The sequence below is a fragment of the Cryptomeria japonica genome, chromosome 8, assembly GCF_030272615.1.
Source record: "Cryptomeria japonica chromosome 8, Sugi_1.0, whole genome shotgun sequence".
Lineage (NCBI taxonomy): Eukaryota > Viridiplantae > Streptophyta > Pinopsida > Cupressales > Cupressaceae > Cryptomeria > Cryptomeria japonica.
Window position 1 is genome coordinate 741,783,037 of NC_081412.1, and position 12,755 is coordinate 741,795,791.

A 12,755-nucleotide genomic window follows, 5' to 3' on the forward strand; every position below is an offset into this window, starting at 1 on the left:
CGTGGGTGACTAGGGGTACGGTGTTTTGCCTACCGTGTAGCACCTATAGCCGTACAGTTGTCTTCCCCTTTGTTCTCATCCGCGCCCACTATTGGCTCCCTTTGGTGATCCTCACTCTGTGGTGTAAGGGATAAGTTTCTAAACTGATCTCGAGTCTCCTCTTCTAGATTCTACCGTAACCTTTTTTCTTCTAGATACTCTTCGTGGCTCTGCATCCTCCGGTGTTCTGGCGATGCATAGAAATTTCCATCGGCTTCTGCACCCTTCGTGACACCTCCTTGGTTCCCCTCAGGCCACCCTTCGGTAGGTCATCCGTCGGCAAGTTGCCTCAGCCTCCGTCTACGTTCTACTTGCTGCTCTAGAATCAAGGCCCTCTGTGCGGCCTCCCACTCATCTGTTTCTACTTTTTTATTTCTATCTTTATTTAATATATTGGGCATTAAGTGCTGTACATTTCCATAATTGGCAATACATAAACCAAAACACGTCTTTATTAATTCATTTCCTTAGATACAACTCGTGTCAATGACAATTTTATTTGAATAAAGAAGATTCAAGGTTCAATTCCTTCCTGGTCTGGTGCCATCCCGTTCTGCTTCCCGTCGGCTGCTATCTTCGTACTGCTGAAGGATCTATTGGCGTCGCTCTTCTTGGGCAATCTTTTCCAGGCGAGCTTGTTGTGCCAGCGATGCGTGTGCAAGAAACTGGGGGAGGTGGTTCATCAATTGATTTACTGCCGGGCTAACCTCCAACATTGTCCACACGACACTTGGTGGGATTTCTGCCTCAGTCGCCTCTCATCGGACATAGGTCTGGATGGCTACTTGGAGCAGAATTGAAAATTCTCTCGTTGCGGTGTCATCTCCTATGTAAAGTTCTATTCGTGCGTCGTCGGCCTCTGGGTTTATCTCACCAATGGGTAGGCCCATTGTGTCTGTGCACCATCCGCGTCTTCCATTCCAGAGTATGTCTAGGCAACGGTGCCAAATGTTTGCCGTCTCGGGTGAATAACTTTAAACATAAAGCATGTAATGCAGAATAATAACGCCATAGATATCAAACAAGTATAAGAGATGTTATTCCATTCATAATTGTGTGTTACAAGTTACATTCCAAAGTATATAAAGATACCGAGGGGGTGCGAGTGCCAATTGTCGCACCACAACAACCACCCCTCGGTTGCCAACTAACCAAAACAATTACACATAATTAACTAGTCTTATGTTTGTGTACAATAATGCCGCTAACAGTGGTGTGGTCACGAAGAGATCACCGCAAATTTGTCAACCTTTCCTTCATTTAAAAAATGAAGGAAAGGTTGACAAATTTACGGTTTTAAATGAAGGAAAGGTTGACAAATTTACAGTGATCTCTTTGTGACCACACCACAATTAGGACAATAATCTCAAACACACTTTTTACCGTTCTCTTGGTGATTGTGTGCAATTGTGTATGTCTTGCTTATGTATGAAAATGGCATTTTGCAACTTTCCACCGACGATGTATTTGAGATGTCTTTGATTTAGATATGGCATGAGCTTAGTCGTAGAGTGAGACTAGGGAGTTTGACCATCTCAACCATGGTGCACCTGCATATGTATATAGTTTTGTGTATTCATTAAAGATTTTTATTTAATTTTGAGGATTATGGTTAGCAAATTAGGGGTGCACTTTACATTATTGTTGTTATCTAATTCACTTACCTTAGCTCCATTTCTTTCTTTAGATTTGGGGTCTAGAGCTCATCCCTAAGCAGTTTTGTCTCTCCTGCTTTGGTTGGAGAGTTTCTTGCTATCTCTGGTAGTTTTCCCTCAGAGTTCAGCTTCTCTATTGGTCGAACTGCTATTTTCCCTACCTTCTTCTCCAAGTGCTCCTCCTCTTGTTTCCAAGATTTTTCCTTTGCCTTCTACTCAATGGCCCTTGGTTGTGCCTTCATACCCTCTTAATGTCTTCACTGGGTTCCTGTTTCCACAAGGACATTTCCTCCCCCAAAACTGTTTGTTTTTGAAATGGGGACACCTTCAAAATACATGGACTTGGGTGGGACGTCCCCATGCCGCCCCAGTGCAATCCAATGCCATAATCTTTGAGACATCTCTAGGACATCCTTGAGACGTTTGAGGGACTCCCAAGAGCCTCTTGACCATCCCAACAACCCATAAGTGATTTAAAAAAATCATAACTTTTTTTCAAACTCCATGCCCAAGGTCAAACCATCATACCTATGGGCCCCACCCAAACCCCACCAACTTTATAAAACGGCCTCCTAGTTTTGTTTCAACTCACAAAAACAAAGAGCAAGAAGCTGACAACTGTGAATGTGAGAGTGAGAGTTGCAAGTGCAAGGTGAAAAAGTGAGAGTGCAGAGAAAGAGGGTTGAGGAGAAGTAAGAAGAGAAGTGATGCCAAGTTGCCAATTTGTAATGGTCTACCCCTGTTTTGAAACCAATTTTTTTTGCACCTTTTCAACTATGCTTCTTGACAAACAGTTTACTTGAATGCTCTACTGCTAATTTTTCAGTTTGTCTTTCTTGATTTTGTGAATGTCAATGTTTGTTTGCTGATACTTTCGAGATGGCATTTTGGCAAACAACATGCATGCACTGAAAGGGTTTCAATTTGGAATTGATAGTGCAGATATCACTTTATAATAATCAAGATTTGCATTCACTGAAATTATTTTAATCAACTAAAGAACAATATTCATGACTTACAAGTAATAAAAAAACTTACAAGGATGAGACATATTCATTACTTACAAGGATGAGGCATATTCATAACTTTTGCAGTCCCGCCTTGGATATCAACACTAGAAGCAACTCATATTGTTTGTGTACAGACAAGACAATATAAGAGTTCATTATACCCAGCAACTTGTGGTGTTGTTGTTCGTGTTGGTTCTGTATGACCCTGCAATTAAGATTCAATATGCATTATTCAATAAGATTAACTGTGCAACATAATGAAATATTGAAAAGTGTTTTATCTTGTTGAGCTTCGCTTGGTTTCGAGAATAGTTTAATATTCTCTACTTAACAGGGCCAACCACATGAAGGTGGAAGCTCATTTGGCCCCTCCCCCCCTAACATCACTCTAAATTCCCCGTTAACATCTTATAACATTCATTGATTCATTCTTTCTACCATTAATAAAATATAGCATTCGTTCATTAATATCACATAACGTTCATTAACACAGCATTGATTAACATTAATTAACACGCAACATTCATCAATATTAATTAACACATATCATCCATAACCATTAATTAGCACATAATTACATTCACTAACACATAAAAATCAGTCATTGTCAAATAAGTTAGATTACAATCATTTCTTTTTTTGTTTTTTCTTTGAAGCTATGAAAAGACTAAGTGGAACATCGATTTCTTCATCATTCCCCCCCTCTACAGATGTACCGCCAACTGCTCGTGATCTTGAAGTATGCCTAGTCCTATACTGAGGACGAGGACATTGAAGCGAAGGGGGGTCCTCTGCAATAACAAAGAAATGGGTTAAATTCAAAAAAAAAATTATAATTGTTACAAGTATTTCATTAATTTAGAGAACATAATTGTTGCGCTCTTTACCTGATGGGGCCACATCATTTTGTGTAGCCTCAACCTCAACATGTTGAACACCCTCTAGATCATCTGGAGTTGAAATACTAAAGGTTACATTAATGTTGAACACCAATTGCAATTATATTTGTTTAAAGCAATAATAGTGGTCTTGTTTACCTGAGTGGGGAACATCACGTTCTTGATGTTGTGTACCTAGATCATGCTCCACTTGCTCACCACCGACTACATGCTCTAAAATATTAACAAAAAAGGTTACATTAATTACTACTCTAATTACAAATTAAGATGTTTAATTGTATTAATAGCTAAATAAATAAATTTGAATAGCAAATGAATACCTCCACTACTGGGATGCACATCCGAACCTTCATGTGCAGGTGGTGTTTCACGATTAGCAGGCTGGATTCCAATGACATGCATATTGTTATCATTGCTTGCTTATTTAAAACAAATATAGTCACTCTATGTTGGAACTCAACATCAATTAGATTATTGGTAAAGTATTCAATTTGAAACAATTTCCATTTAGCATATTTACCTGTGTGACGGATGCACTCGAATGTTGTGTATGCCCACTCAATTCTCGTAGCCGATCAGCCACGACTGAATAGCCTTGTTGGTAGGCAATTCTCTTATCATCTTCTGTGGGCACTCTATTAAATTCAGAGCCCTGCATTTTTGTTTGGTACCATGAATTTTGCTTTCATTGTTTGATAAAAAAAATGTTTGCAATTTATTAATATTTTGATGCAATATTTCGTTTACATGAGATACTTACAATTCGTGCAACAAGTTTCATGTAACCACCAGATCCGAGTTTGTGTTGCCTGTGCTTTTCTTGCCTTGCCTTGGTTTCCTTTGACATGTCACTCAGTCTATAAAAAGTTTGAAATATGTTAGATTATATAAATATAAAGAGTAATTAATTAGTACATAATTACATTCTTAATAATATCCCGTACCTTCTTCTGAAGTCTAGTGGTGTATTTCCTTTTTTCCTTTCAATTCTCTCCTTGGCATCCAAAATCAGGTCCTTCCACTCCCTCTCTGGAATCATGGGGGGACGCTCGTACTTTAAGTTCCTCTCTAAATGGGCCCTGTATTGGTCCTTCACATACTTTAGATATGTGCCAACTTTTTCAAGGAGCTTGGTTTTGTCAAAGGTGTCATTTCCAAACCACTCAACCATTTGGTTTGTCAATTCATCTTTTAACATTTTTTCTTGGTCATTCCACCTTTTAAACCAAAAAAAAACCCGTTAGATTCAGAAATGAAGTGAAGCTACATTTATTACACTTCAAGAAATGGATCAAAGGAAAACTATTCTAGCAATGATATGAAATCAAAATAGTGGATTAGGGTTAGTTCACATATGATGTACCACCTTTTTAGTTCACATATGATGTACCACCTTTTACGTATGGTGGGCCCAAATATCTGCAATGCAATGTCACTAAGATGTTTATAGAAAATATCATTGCCTGCAAAAAATTCATGGGATCATTAGTCCAAAACGAGTGATCATAAAGTAAATTACAATTAGAGTATATATAATAATAATTTTTAAGTACTTGGAACCTTTTGTATCTTTAAGGGAATCATTTCTTCGTCGCTCACCACCAATGTGGCCTGCAACATTCCTGTACTAGCAATACGAGAGGATCTAGGAAATGATGGTATGCTATCAGCAGTAGTCGCCTCTGGCACATCCTCATTTGCATCTCCTCTTGCAAAAAATGGATCCACTATGAAATGGCATTAGAATTCAAGAAAGAACGCTTAAAGGGAAATAAACACATGACAGAAGATAGAGCAAAAGAGGGATCTACCAACAGTGGGCGAGCCAATATGACGTGCAGTAGAGGATGTCTGCATGCTACGTGTTGCCGACATTGGAGTCGGCAATACAAGCGAGGGTAACCTCTGATGAGGTGGCAACGACATTTGCACAGTAACATTGACAACACCTAAAGAATAATACATTAAATATATCAAACATTAAATATATGAAAAGTGCAAGAATTGTAAACAAGGATGAACCTTTATTTTGAAAATTGATAGTATCAAGTATGATGTATTTTGGGTACTCAGAGTGATAAGCCAAGCAAGCGATAATACAAGAAAATCGTCATCACCTAAAGATCCCGCAACACCTTGATCGTGGGAACGACTTTCACGAGGGCAGATAAATTGCGGTAAAAACAATACATACATATTTTAGTTAATTACATAAAAGAGAATAAAATATAAACCGTTATTGAACTTTTGTTATAATTAAAGCTTTCATTACTGCTTACTTGCAAGTTTTCTACTGTCCGAAGCAATAATTCCACCCTCTCTCGTATCTCATCAGTAATAGGATGCACGGTTGCCAAAGAAAGAATCTCTTTTCTAATTTTTCTAAGAGGCATTTTAAAGAATTTCATAAGGTGTGTGGAATCTTTAGGGTCATCATCGCTTAACTCTAATGATTCCTCATCCATAGAAAGGTGCTCAGGTACTGCAACTCCCTTTCCCTTTCCCCGAACATCCGTCTGTGTCAAGAATATCATTAACAATTAGAAAATTAGTATAAATCACTAAAAAAAAGAACATAATAATGTAATAGTTTGCTTCTATCTAATTTGTACAATTACAATGAGGTTTACCTGCTCGGTAGAAGTGTCGCAAGCTACATCCCTATTTGCGATATGTTATGGATCCATGTCGTCCTGTGACAAATAAAAAATATAAAAAACGTTAGCGAAATTAAACCAATAGACTTAGCAAAAACACTTCATAATAAAATGGTATATTGGATTCATTAATTGGAGGTTGGTTAATTTAAATGGTATATAGTACGTACCACCCCCATGATATTAACTTTGTTTGTATCTATACGATTCAAACTGTAATCGATTAGAAGTTGTTCACCCGCACTTATTGATTTTATCGCAAATACAAATACACGATTTCCCTCGCGCGCCTCAAATATGCAATTGGGTTGTTTATTAGTGGACCTATAATATTCCCTGTTGCTTTTGTCTGACCATTAATGTATACAACCACTCGTTTACTTTGATCATTATCTTTCTATTGTATATAATTTGCTGACAGTGCATACCTACGCATACTTTTTTTATATTTAACAATCTGCATCCAATTATTGTAATTGTAACAAGGTCCAACAAACTCCATGAATTCAACAACTCTATTGTATCAAACCTTTATGTCGTCCATGGAAAATAAGCCTAAACCACGTAACGACAAAGGTGCTATGCGATATATCCTATCATTAACACAAAAATCGGTGTTTATTGGAGGAAGTTCCTTGGGCACCCATTGTTTCTGTAGATGTTTGTACCTCAGTGGCACCTCAATGTCACCTTTGGTCTCAGCATCATAAGAACATGACCCCCCTTGAGCAAGGAAAAATTTCATGCGTTTATTGAATTTTCTTCTAATCTTTTGACGTCTTTTTGATCTCCCTATTGTAGACCTACTACATGTGTCACTTTCATTTTCTATTTCTGTATTTTCCTCACTCGATGAAGACAGATCTGACAAATACCTATTTGGGGGTACCTGCACTCCATGAAATGAGAGAGTTAATTGGTAATGAGAGAGAAATTTTGCAAATGAGGGTAATGTTGATGAAGAAGTCAACCCTAAAGTTGATTTTGGGCTTAAAATTAGAATGTCCAACCGGGGCCTCAAGTGTTGATAACTGTATTAGATTTGCTGCTAATGTCGAGGTTTGAAAAACTGAGGAAATTTGTTTTCCAAGTAATTTTTAAAAAATAAATTGTTTCTATAGGGTGTATTGACTGGTTATACCTATCCATCCATGAGACTGTGCAGGATCCTCGTCAAAGGGGTTCAGGGTCTTGTACAATGTAATTCAATTATCTTATGTTAGCTAAAAATTACATAGTATACAACATGAACAACATGAACTTTGTAGACAAAAAGAGTATTAAATAATAAAAAGATGTTGTCATTAAAATCATTGTAAATTTTTTAATTCCTTACCTTTACTTTATGTAGACTATGTAGGATCCTCAACTAAATGGTTGACGATGTCTGTAGTCAAAGACCAGTTCCCACCAAGGGTGACAACATCACATAGGGACTATACCTGAAATCAACACCATCAATTGAGCATCATAAGCATTACTACATTTGTAAGTTGATAAACAATAAATACATACGTATCATAAGCATCAAAAGCATCACATGATGTGTCATCATATATGTAATTGAGCATCACAATTAGCATCACATATGTGTCATCATAAACATGTAATCCATCACATATGTATCATAAATCACTATCCATCACATAGGTAATAAACAATCCATGTTCTATAAATAAACACAAAGTTCAAAAAATGTCACATGCATCATCATAAACATGTGATCCATCACATATGTATTTTAAATTAACATCCATCACATAGATAATAAACAATCCAATTTCCATAAATAAACACAGTTTAAAAAATGTCACATAAATAGTCACTCTCCCTATCTCCATCTCCATTTAAAAAGGTGCATCATGAATTAATTATGTAATGGCATTAGAATTCAAAATGTAGTGAATTAATTATGTAAAAAAAATTCTATCAAGAAGTCAATATTAAATAGATAATATACTAATCGCATACCTCATACATTTCATTCTTCATCATCATGAACATCAAGGTCATCATCATCATCATCATCATCATATCATCATATCATCATCATCATCATCATCATCATCATCATCATCTTTTTCTTCTTCTTGTTCTTCATCATCATCATTGAGAAACTGTCGATCGTGATCATCATCCACTTCATCTTCTACTTCTTCAGTATCTTCTTCTTCCATCACATTATACTTTATCTGCCTTCCTCTTGGATCATGTCTAACAACAAATGACCAACTCGGTTTATGTGGAACCTCTGAGTAAAATACTTGCTCACATTGGCTTGGAAGAACATAGGGCTCATCCCCAACTGGTTCAAATGGCCTTGTATTTAGCATTATAAAACCATTATAATGTTCAATAACAGTTCTATCAGGATCATTTTTATTCAATCGTAGCCTGTACCATTTGACGACGAACAAAACTAATTTGAAGGAATTAAAGTCACACTCAAGTATATCATCCAAAATGCCATAGTATCGATTTTGAGACTGTTGAGGATGTATGTCATTTCTCGATGAAATATTTGTCACCTCAAAGACTGCAGTGATGCCAGAATCACAAGTTTTCTTCGTGTCATCCAACTTTTATGCAAAATTTATGACCATTGCAGCACATAGCGTTGTGGTGTTTGACCTGCGATATGTCAAACATGTAAAATTTATTCCATTGTGAGTTGATAAACATATGGGTGATTAATAAATTTATACGTACCTATTTATCTCTTAAACCATATGCTAAATCAATTTTCCTTTGCGTAACATTGGAATCTCCATTACGATGAGCTTCTTTAACCAATGAAGCCACACCTTCCCATGTTAACGTGCGTTCAAAATGTTGAAAATGTTCAATCCACACCATCATCCAATCAAGATTGTTTGCAATATACAAATGTAGTGCATCCCACTCTCGACCAACTGTACAAAAAAAAAAAGGACTTCTTACAATCAATTTATTTTAAAGATTAAGAATTAATTAACTTAGGAAGATATTCATAAATGTACACCATAGTCTAGTATATCATATATCCCTCCACCATAGAACCCTCAGGATGTGCTCTTTGTCGAACCAAAGCCTTCAAAAATTTCAAGTGCCTCTCAACCATCCACATTGACGTAGTGTGTACAGGTCCACACAATTCAATCTCCTCAACTTGGTGTATGAGGTAGTGTTCTCGTGCATTGAAAAAAGCTGGAGATAGATACTTTTGCATTTCACACATTAAATGAGGAATTTTTCTCTTCCAATATTTTATATCGTCTTTATGGATTTCTTTACATGACAACCACCTACAAGGTATTCAAGATGCAAAAAAATATATTACATAACAAGTAAAACAAATAGAATATATAATATCTATACAACAAACTGAACAAATATCACTACTCACCTCATGTATTTTCCAAGATCATATATGACTTGCTTGACATTATTATCGAATTCGTCTGGGAGAGATAGAGGTAGAAGGTACTGCAACAATTATAAAATTATCTTTTCATTTTTTTGTAACATAATACAATGAAAAGTACACGTACGCGCAGTACTTAAATACATACTAAAAACACAAGAACATGAATTACCTTAATGAAGGTATGCCAATCATGCGTTTTCATCCCTGGCCCAAATTCACTTTTCTTTGATATGAGATTGTTTATGTTCGCAGCAAATCCTGTGGGAAATCGAATTTTTCGTATGACTTCTTTTTCAGCATTGCTTTGCTGGTCCTTTAATAACCAAGGAAGCTCACTTATATTAATCTGGACTTCATGGCTATTTGATTGAATGGCATTTATCATTGCATGATTGGAATCCTGAATGTCACTACATATTTTGACAATTTTTTCTTTGTCACGCCTTCCATCCAATATTTTCCATACTGTCTCTGTTATATTCTTTCCAATATGCATACTATCAAATAAATGAACAATTTGTAACTGCTCGTAGTAGGGCAACCTACTAAATTATCGGGGATAACTTTTTAGTCCCTTGGGAAGGTGGTCATTTATGCCTTCACGACCTTCATGATCACTAATCACATCATCAGTAAACAAAACAAAATAGAAAAGATGTTTTTTGACAAACCAATAGATGGAATGGCATTACCTTGACGATTAATTCTATTATATTCCAACTTCCGCAGGTGAGGTGTCATTCTTCGTGGCTTTGATATATTCTCTTCTTTCCCATTGAAAAGATGTTTTTCAGTATTTCGATACTTATGATTTTTGTGGAGAAAGTGCCTATACTCATCAAACACCTGCTTTCCTAAACTTTTTGAATGACAAGATTTCATCTTTGGACCACAAACAGGACATGCAAATTTTCCCTTTGTTTGAAGACCCACAAGATAATGTATAATTGGATTAAATATGATAATTTTTTGAATTATAATGTTCATGCACAACTTAAACACTATAACATACCACAAAAATGTGTTAGTCCCGGGGCATCGTGTATTGTCCATAGAAGCATCGCATGGAATTGAAATTGTCTTTGTCCTATTCGTCTAGAGACATCATACATAGTGACACCATTCCATAACTCCAGCAACTTGTCGATAAGAGACTCGATATACACATTCATATCTTTAACTTGGTACTTACCTAATCGAATGAACAAAAACATTACATAATTATTATGACCATTTTACTGCAATACTTGTAATTAAATTTAGACGACTATATTTAAATGATAAAATACCTGGAACAATCATTGCCAACATTATGTGCTCCCTCTTTATTGACATCCATGGAGGAATGTTATTGTTGATAACAAAAATAGGCCACACTGAGTAAATAGATCTCATCTCTCCAAATGGATTGACACTGTCCGTTGCCAATGAAAACCTGAGATTACGAGGTTCTTCTTTAAAGTGTGGCCACTTTTCCTCTATGTCCATAAATGTTGAACCATCCACAAGCATTCAATAATGTCATCTCAACTTCTTGTGTGCATGGTAATCCATAAATTATGCCAAGCTAGTGCACTTGAATAATCGTTGCATACGTGGAATAATGGGAATATAGCGAAGAACCTTGCGATAAACCCTTTTTGTTATTTGATCTGTTCGATATCTATTGATATGACATTCAAGGCATTCAATTCAAAATTCATGTTGTTTGTGATATATAATATGATCATTGGGACAAGCATCTATTGCTTGATACTCCATTCCAATATCTTTCATAATGGCAGATAATTCTCAGTATGAGCGAGGTAGAATATTTGATGGTGGTAACAAAAACTCACCTATCAATCTACAACAAAAAATATAATTCGTTAATATAAAGAATATTAATGGTACAACATGATTCAAAGTTTAATATGACATATATGGCATACCTTACGTGACATTGTTATGTTGGATAAACCATTCATAACCTTCAAGTTCACCAACAACAATACATTGGAGAGAAGAGTTGCCTATGAGCCTTTGTAAAGGGCCTCAGATGCCTTCTCAAGTAGAGGGACATCATGAACAACATCAAGGTCATCTTCATCATCATGATTAGCTGCGCAAGTACTAAATGAGTCATGGATCAATGTATTTGTACCATCATCTTCAATTGTGTTTTCTGGCTCATGATCGTCATCTTCCATGGGATCATTATCTTCAGCTCGATATTCACACCTCCATGTTCGTCCACTTCGAAAACCATATTCTCAAGGTTGTGTTGATCCATACCATGTGCTCTGGGGTGCTTGACCTATATAAAATTGATAAACATAAATAAACTCTGATCATGATCTCACCATCATGTGATTTATTATGTATATAAATTGTTAAAACGATATAATGAAAAACTTACCAATTGATGATAATCATGTCCACCTTCAATGTGACCATGCAGCCTACAATGTTTCTTTGCTCTTTTGATTAGAAGTCTTCTAGTCTTTAACCCCTTACAAATTTTGCACAGACAATAACATTTTCCATCACCTTTTCTTTTCAAGTTAGACCACAATCTAGCAATTGTCTCCTTATTTTGTTGTTCGTTGATATTGTCTGACATGGTCTTTCTTCACAGGCAAGAAAATCGGGCTATAGAACTAGTTATATAGAAGTTGAAATGTTAGTTATGAAATAACGTTTCAGTATAATATACTGAATCAAATTACTTGAAAATAGAAATTATCATCATTGAACCAAAACCATCTAACTCTTCTTTTTCATCTCAAAACATATCTATTGGCTTTGTGGTATGCAATCCTTGTATAAGATATTAAGTTGAATGATGTCTAATTGGGGTAATCCATGAGTGTGTAATGTGAATTCAGTATCCTAAACATTGGAGAGACCTTATCCGACTTGCCTAATCAATGTGGTTGTTGTCCTAATATGAAATACCGAGTTCTACCCTTGCCTTTGCATCAAACTTCTCACATCATGTTTCTTCAACAAAACACAGTAATATGAATTGAGCCAACACCATGAGGATAGGGTCAAGTATCAATATGGCAACTAATCATAATACATGAAGACGGGGTTCACACATAAGT